Genomic DNA, 8,727 nt, shown 5'->3' with positions numbered 1-8,727 from the left:
CTGTCTCTCCCATATCTACATAGTCAAAGACTGCCTCTATATCTATACATTTTTTTCACCTAGATGATGAACCTAATGTGGGCAATAGATATTCTTTATCGACTTAGCTTTTCCAAAGTGGATAATCAAGCACACTGCTTTTGAGTGGATGTGGATTTCTTTCAGGAGGTGTGGAAACATTTTGGGATTTGTCAAAATCAATACAATATCATTTGCAAACTGGTATATCTGGTAGACCTCATTACGCAGTGAGAAATATGCTTCAGCTTGTCCCGTACCCTGTATCTCTTTCATCACAGTGGTGAACAAACAGCTTTGGTAAGCATACATCTGCTTCTTTTATTCCTTGACTGATATTTAGAATTATTGAACAGTTTTCTTTCTGTTGTTATGTGATTCAAAGAATCTATAATAATTTTAATGTATACACAGAAGACACTTTCTTGCACAACAATTACAAAATCAATACCATAAGGAGAGCAATGAAGAAAGCCATGGTAGTATAAGTAGGCTAAATTATGTGGACAATGAGGATCTTTAAAGACTAATGACAATATGTCATTAAGCAAATATTGTTATTATTTGTTGTTTTTATTTATTGCTTTGACCTTCATTCTAGAGGAGGGTGATGACTTGACTTGCAAATGAATTGGATTTAAGTGAGGCAAAGCCACGCAAAGTCAGCAGCCTCACTCTCTCCTCCAGAGTCATCAGATTCCAGTGGCAAGACATGAATCAAGACAACTGATGATGGACCAATCAAAGAAGGGTAAAATAGGAAAAAGAAGAATGGTTGTTCTTATAGTGAAGGTAAGGAATGGCAGATGAGTAGCCAGAAAATTGGACTTTCAACCTAAGGAGAAAGTAAGTCCCCAAGCACATTGGGTAGTTTTTGTGACAAATTTATGGGTAGACCTGAACAAAATTTACATATAATGGGTAAGTATGAATGGACCATGATCTGTATTTATAAATCCCCAAACTGATGAGATCACAGATCTATTTTGAACATTTCAATCTGGCCACCTTTTTCTTCTTTTTAACTTTTATCTAACCTTGGTTCAGTTCCACAAAACATAATGAATTTGATGGACAGTACAAAAAGTTAAACAGTCCAATTTGCTTTCAAAATATTAACTTTTTGAGCCCATATTCAGAATTTTGCATTATCATAAATTCGATGTAATGTAAACTAATTCCATGTAATCCTCTTTGACCTTCCTCCTCATCTCATGTTGCTAAGATGCTTTTTGCCACTATTTTCTACTCTAATCCTATTACACATGAAGGCAACAAGGCAAGATCACAAACATTTAAGTGCATGTGACAGACACTGTGTTAAGATTAAGGATACAAAGAGCAAAAAAAAAAAAAATTACAGCCTTTAACCCCAGGGAGATTACTTTCTAATGGAGAGAGACAATATGCAAAATGAGGCTGAAGAAAAGGGAATGGGGAAGAAGAAGGAATATGCCTATGCGTAGACATGGTATTGAAGTTCAGAAGTCAGAATCAGAGTCAGGTAGAGAATGAAGGTTGCCATACCTGGCCCCTTCCACAATAAAAGGAGAACCCTGGAGGAAGGCACTGATGAGACTTTTGACTTGGTGGCCGAGAAGTCTGAAAGGAAAGGTGGGTGTTCCAACATGAGGAAAGTTTCAGGGTAAGATTGGAGCTGAGACCTGGTGTGAAAAAACAGAGCCAGGAGGAGAATGAAAGCACTTAGACCTGGATTATTCTCCTTGTCAAGGTATATCCTTCTATGTGACCACATGGGCCCATTCTAACTCACCTTCTCTAATAGGTTGCTACCTCTATCATTCCAACTCTCTCACTAATCATCAATCTCTCTGTCTTCTTGCTGCTTCCCCATGGCCAACAAATATACCCAAGTCTCCCTATTCTCAAAGAAAGCCTCACTTATGCCTTCTATTACTGCTAGCTATCATCCCATATCTCTCCTCCTTTTCTTGGATAAATTCCTTGAGAAGACAGTCTACAAGCCAATGCTTTCACTTCCTTTTGTCTTATTCTCTTCATAAATTCCTGTAGTCTAGCTTCTCAGTTCATCATTTAACTGAAAGTACTCTCTCTGAAATTGCCAATGATCTCTGACATTTTTTCAGGAATCACCTTTCTTGACTTCTCTGCAGCCGTTGACACTGCTGATCACCCTCTCTTCCTGGATACTTTCTTCTTTCTAGGCTTTCCTGACACTGTTCCCTTCTGGTTCTCCTCCTACCTAACTGATATCTCCTTCTCAGTCTCCTTTATTGAATATTCATCTAGTTCATTCCTTCTAAACAAGGCTTGGTGTCAGATCCTCTTCTCTTTTTTCTCCATGTTATTTCACTTGATGTTCTCATCAGCTCTCAGACATTCTATTATCTCTGTTCAGATTTACTTATCCAGCCCTAAGCTCTCTCTTAACCTCCAGACTTGCATTTTCTTTTTTATCTTTTTGGAGAGGGGAAGGTAGGGCAATTGGGGTTAAGTGACTTACCCAAGGTTACATGGCTAGTTTTGTGTTAAGTGTCTGAGGCTGGATTTGAACTCAGGTCTTCCTGACTCCAGGACTACTACTCTATTCACTGCACCACCTAGCTGCCCCAAACTTGTATTTTCAATTGTCTATCAAACACCTTAAATTAAATGTCTCATAGACATTCTAAATTCAACATGTCCACATTTGACTTCTCCTTTCCCCCTTCACATGATCTCTTCTTCCTAACTTTCCTATTACTCTCAAGGCACTACCCTCCTTCCAGGAATCTACATTCATAAACATGGTGTCATACTTGACCCCCAAGTTTCTAAATCCTGTTAATTCTACCTTTGCAATTTCTCACTTATGTCCCCTTTCTTTCCTCTGACACTGCCACAACAGTCCCTCATCACCTTATGCCTTGACTAGCATATAGCCTTCTGGTTAGTCTTCTTGCATCAAGTCTTTCCCCACTCCAGTCCATCCTCCATTCCTCTGTCAAAATTACCTTTCTTAAGTGTACATCTCACCATGTCATCCATCCCCAAAACAAACAAACAGGCCATCAACTCCTATCACCTACGGGATAAGAAAGAAAATTCTCTGGCATTCAAAGCCCTGTATAACCTCCTCCTACTGTTTTGTCCTCATTTTCTCCATGTACTCCACAATCCAGTGATTCGGATTTCCTTGTAGTTTGCAAACAGGATACCCTATCTCCCAGCTCCAAACATTTCCACTGGCTGCCCCCCATTCATGGGATGCTTTTCCTCAGATTCACCTTCTAGCTTCCTTGGATTCTTTCAAGTGCCAGTCAAAATTTTATCTTCTACAAAAAGCCTTTTCAATTTCCCTTAATGATGGTGCGTGTGTGTGTGTGTACTTTTTTTTTTCATACAGAGTTGTTTGCGTGTTGTGACCCATTAGACTGTGAACTCCTTGAAAGCAGGCACTTTTTTATGCTCTACTTTGCATAATAAGTGCTTAGCATGGTGCTTGACTAATTAAAGGCTTGCTGCCTTGACTTGACCTCCTTGATTCTCAGATTACATATATAAGCTAAGGAGATTGGGTTGAAGGACTCTGAAGGTCTTTCTGTCTCTGTATTTGTGACCCTGATCCTAAAGTCACATTATGTGAATCTAGAATAACTTCCCAGGGAATTCCACATGGAAGAAATTTCTAAAGTGGGAGACAAAATGGAAATAATGACCAACCAGAGCTGCTCTAGAGCTTGGATGCTTGGAAATGCTGCTGCTGTTTTCTGCACTTCCTGTTTCTAGTCAACGGTTATAGAGCAAGAATTATTATTGGGATTGAATGTTAGTATTGAAGCAGACACTCCTTTTGTTCTAAAGAGCAGAGAAAATATTTCCTTTCAGCAAAATGAACAATCTTATAAGCCCGATTCCTACGTATAGAACATGAAATCCATATGTTTCAGATTTTTAAGCAAAAGAAGAACCAGAGAAAATGAAGTTAAAGAACAAAAGGAATAGGAACATATCTCTAATAATCCTTGAAAACAGAAAATAGCCAAGAATGGTTTCACAAAGGAAATCATCGACAAATAAGGGGTTACCATGAAACACACACACACACATACACACACACACACACACACACACACACTAGTTTGAATGTAATCTGTTTTAGTAGCAACAAAAATTGAATCAAAGTAAGAAAGGAATTGTATAATTCAGTTTAATCCGGTGGACTGGATACATATTAACTCTAAGATCCTGGGGAAGTTATTTAACCTCTCACTGATCCAGGCAACTTTCTACGTCTGAAAACTGCAGACAAGTTGTATTGGTAAAGGGAGTTCCTTCCCTCAGAGTTTTCTATTGTAATGAAATCACAAGATTAATTCCAGCCCCACACCCTATCTCCACCACACACAAAAAAGAAACAAATCGGGGGAGAGGAAAATAGAGCTAGTCAAAAGATGTGCTCTTAAAATCCATAATTGTAGGCTAACTTCAAACTACCACTGTTTGTAAACTCTTGCAACACAACGTCAGTAGAAAAAGTCATGGATGGTGATAATGGAATTAATTCTGCACTATTATGTAATGATGAATCCAGAAAGTCATTTGTTGTTTTGTTGAGTCATTTAGTCTGTCTGACTCTTTCAGTCTTCATTTGGGGTTTTCTTGGCAGAGATAATGGAGTGGTTCAACATTTCCTTTTTTAGCTCATTTTTTCAGATAAGAAAATGGAGGCAAACAGGGTTAAGTGACTTACTCAGGGTCACACAGCTAGTAAGTGTCTGAGGCCAGATTTGAAGTCAGGAAGATATCTTCCTGACTCCAGGTCTGGCATTTGACCCACTGGATCATTTAGCTGTCCCAGACATTCATTTAGTTCTTTTTAACCTATATCATTTTTGTTTGTCCTCGACACACACCTGATGGTGCTGCTTAAAACTTTCTACCTTTGGATGCCACAAGCTTAGTGTTTTCTCTTTGAGATGCTTAATAATTCTTTTCTAGAATGGGGGTGGTGACAAATTTGTGCAGAGTCAACAACAAAAGTAACACATATGACACAAGTAGCTGTTGTTATTTGTCGTTCATTTTCAAAGAGGACCAGTGATATCACAGGTGATATCCTGACTCATGCATGAATTAGATTGAAGTGGGGCAAAGCTGCGTGAAGTCATCTTCCTTACTCTTTCTTCCAGTAATCTACATCCAACGACAAGACAAAAGTTGGGACAACTGACAGAGGCTTAGAACGCTTTGGATGGCCTTCGCATCTTTGATGTCTGAGAAAGCTCTAAGATTTCTACATTGCCTGCTTTAGCTACCTTAATGGCCATTGTGACAAATTGTTCTCATCCCCCCATCCCACCAGGGGAGGTCTTCACATGCTTGGAGTAGACACCCCACTAACTCACCAATTGGTTTGAGGCCCAATGGTTACCCTCAACCTGGGTTAGCCCATCTGCCAAGACAGTTTGACTGGGGTCAGCTGCTATGCATGCTACTACTTCTTGGTAAGAATTAAGTTCCAGGTAGATACCGAGGGTATCTCAAAAAGGGCCCAGCAAGTCTTCATGCCAGAGGTGCTAGCCCTCCCTGAACACCCCATACACCCCAGTAGCTCTGTGGGTTAGGAAAGACAATTTAGAAGGTGGTGCTTGAGTTCAATTTTGAAGGAAACCAGTAATTCTAAGAGGTGAAAATTACACGTGCATACCAGGAATGAGGGGCAGCCAATGAAAAGGCACAGAGAAATGGGAGTTGGAGTGTTGTGTGGGACTAACAGCAAATAATTAAATCTTTCTGTGCTATTGGGTATGTGAAGGGGAATGGTGCCTAATGGAGAAGAAAAGGTAGATTGGGACCAGGTTATGAAGGACTTTAAATGCTGAACAGAAGAATTCATATTTGATGCTAGAGGCAACAGCATACTACTAATGGGAGTTTATCGAGTAGGTGAGAAATGGAGTTGAACTTTAGGAGAAAAAAAAAATGACAACTGTGTGTGGAATGGACCAGAATGGGGAGATACTTGAAGAAGGGATATCAGTGAGGATGGTACTTCAGTACTCAAGGTGAGGGATGCTGAGATCCTGAAATGGGATAGTGACTTGGAGAGTGAAGAGGAAAGTCTGTATGAAGAAGGTACTGTAGATATTTAGCAACCGAGCCTGACATTGTGGGGAATGTGAGCAAGGACTCAAGGGTGACAACACCTCTGCAAATGATATTATAGCAGAGATGTCTGCACTGATAAGATCATGGAGCCATTTGGAGGACGGGAACATTGAAATCGAGTTTGATCTGTTGCCTTTAAGGAAGAATGGTGATATATTACTTCTCACTTTATGAAAGGTTATTATTATTATTGAAAGATTATAGCTTCTCTAAAGAATTATTTACCAAGCACAGCCCTCTTCTCTCGCTTTTGAGATATAACTGATCTATATTTTCACATCCAAGCCAATCAATATGTAATTAACTCCCAAGAAGCAAATGCTAGTCAAATGTTTCATTTCAGGGCAGATGGGGAAATAGTATGCAAGTGTAGTGTAGCGTGTGTGTGTGTGTGTGTGTGTGTGTGTGTGTGTGTGTGTGTGTGTGGGATAAGTGGTTACACAAGGGAACTGCCGCCTAATTACTTTCCCTTTTGCCCACTTGAACAAATTAATGAATGCAGTATACAAATGACATATACCAGAGCTATTGAGGTCTTAACAAACATGTAAAGAAGGGCTTACAGTTTGTGACTCATTTAGGAAGAGGGAAGAATTTCTTCAATCAAACATGATGGAATTATAGGACAGCTGTCCACTGGCTGGACAAATAATCAGTTCTAACATTGGGTACTTTTGAAAAGCAAGACAGTCTCTAAGGGGTGAGTCAAGACCAGAGAGAACTCTGCTGATGGAGGGGTTTGGCAAATCAAGAAGATAGCCAACCAAAGAAAAGCCCATGAAAGAGCTACGATGAGGGAGAGCTTCAGCAGGGAAGAAGGGAGCCAAATATGGAAGAAGAAACCCATGCTGAAGAGGAAAACTTTCCTGAAGATCTCCCTCCCCTCCCACCTATCGGTCGTGACATCTTACAGTGACATTGCTTACCCAGCAGAAGACTGAGGGAGCCCAGCTGAGGGATGCACCCAGCAGAAATGCTGCACCCAGCAGAAATGCTGCACCCAGCAGGTAGCAGTATGAAGACACCAAGGAGAAAAGGAATGGTGTCAGGGCCCTGACGTGTTAGAAGAGTGAATTGCCCTTGAAACATATTTTCCTTAAGCGTATGTTTATGTGTGTACCCACTCTTTCAAGTGATGTTTTATGTAGTTATTGAGGAATGCACTGCTGGTTTATGGTGGGAATGTCTTCTTATTTTGGGGCTGTGGCATTTTAGCAAATTCCTCTTCTTTAGGCTAATTGTGTCAACTAGCTAATTCTTAGAGGTAAAATTACTGGTGGGGGTTCCTGAGTTATAATTTCCCAGATGTGGAGCCACAGAGTACCTTATCTTAGGGTAGTCATTCACCCCCAGGCGACCCAACCTGTGATTGTTGTGGTGAAGGCTACAGAGGAGAGGCTTCACAGAGATGGAAGAACCACCCTTACTCTAGACAACATAATCTATTCCCCACGGAACTGACAAAAAGGCACAAAAGGGAACATGTCCCATGTTTTAAGCTAACTGTCTGAGAAAAAAGAAAAAAAAAAACAAAAGTGCTCCTATTTCTTTGGTCAAGAGGGTAGTATTCTCAATAGAGAGCTTCATTTTCCTAAAAAAAGAAGAAAAATGCCTCTGATGTGGTCCTTGAGGAAGATGAGCTCAGGATGTCATTAGTAAAGGGATGCTTAAATGCTGTATATCTTCATTGAAAAGCTGCAGCATCTGTTTGCAGAGTGATGGCTTCCCTCGGTGGCTGTAAATTAAGAGAGGTCACTATTAAATTTAATTAGTTTCTGTACCAGCATGCAGCTGGGGAAGGTACAGTTTCCCAAATGAGAGTGATTACTCATGGAGGGAGGCTCTTAAACAAAGATCACAGCATCCTGGCTGTGTGCATTTATAGAACTGTGATGGGAAAAGGCCATGCTCATCACAGTGAGCACAGCTAGGTTAAAGGGAGGGGGAAACCCAACTTATTCTGAGTACAGGGAAAGGACAACAATTCACAACGCTGATGATTCCTTTGCAAGAAATGGTTTGAATTTTATTTGTATTTTGTAGCATATAAAAAGCAGTTATTTGCTATTTTATTTTTTAAATTAATTTTACTTCCAATTTATGGAATAGAATAAGCATCTCCATAACACAGTACAATAAAAAGAAAACTGCACATGAAACTGCAAATCTACTATGCATGACTTGCTGTTCTTTTCAAATATACAACAAAATTATCATAAAAATTTCTTTTATTTTCTTCTCCTTCCCCCCCCCCCCTTCCCAGTGATGGCTACCTTTAGACACAATTAGGTGTGTGTGTGTGTGTGTGTGTGTCTAAAATTATTCTATACTGAGGTGGGAAATCTGTGGCCTTGAGGCCACATATGGCCTTCTAGGTCCTTGGCTACAGCCTTTTGACTGAGTCCAGCTTTTACAGAAGAAATCCTTTTATTAAGGGGATTTGCTCTGTGAAGTTTGTATTCAGTCAAAGGGTCACATTTGAGAACCTTGAGGCCACATGTGGCCTCAAGGACAGAGGTTTCCCACCACTATTGTATACACACTTCTGTTGATCAGTTCTTTTGGTACAGATTGCAT

The 8,727-nt window shown here is 40.0% G+C and overlaps 1 long non-coding RNA gene across 1 annotated transcript; it reads left to right on the top strand.

The window, feature by feature from the left end:
- The first annotated feature begins 221 nt into the window (after positions 1 to 221).
- Positions 222 to 8,273, top strand: LOC138174495 (uncharacterized). Its single transcript, XR_011171746.1, has 3 exons — positions 222 to 318; positions 620 to 810; positions 5,172 to 8,273. It is a non-coding gene; the product is annotated as an uncharacterized lncRNA (long non-coding RNA).
- The last annotated feature ends 454 nt before the right edge of the window (positions 8,274 to 8,727 follow it).

The sequence above is a fragment of the Petaurus breviceps genome, unplaced genomic scaffold (genome assembly GCF_028583685.1).
Source record: "Petaurus breviceps papuanus isolate PSGF00001 unplaced genomic scaffold, PetGlider_PUasm1.0 689, whole genome shotgun sequence".
Classification (NCBI taxonomy): Eukaryota; Metazoa; Chordata; class Mammalia; order Diprotodontia; family Petauridae; genus Petaurus; species Petaurus breviceps.
This window is presented reverse-complemented; position numbering and strand designations above follow the sequence as displayed.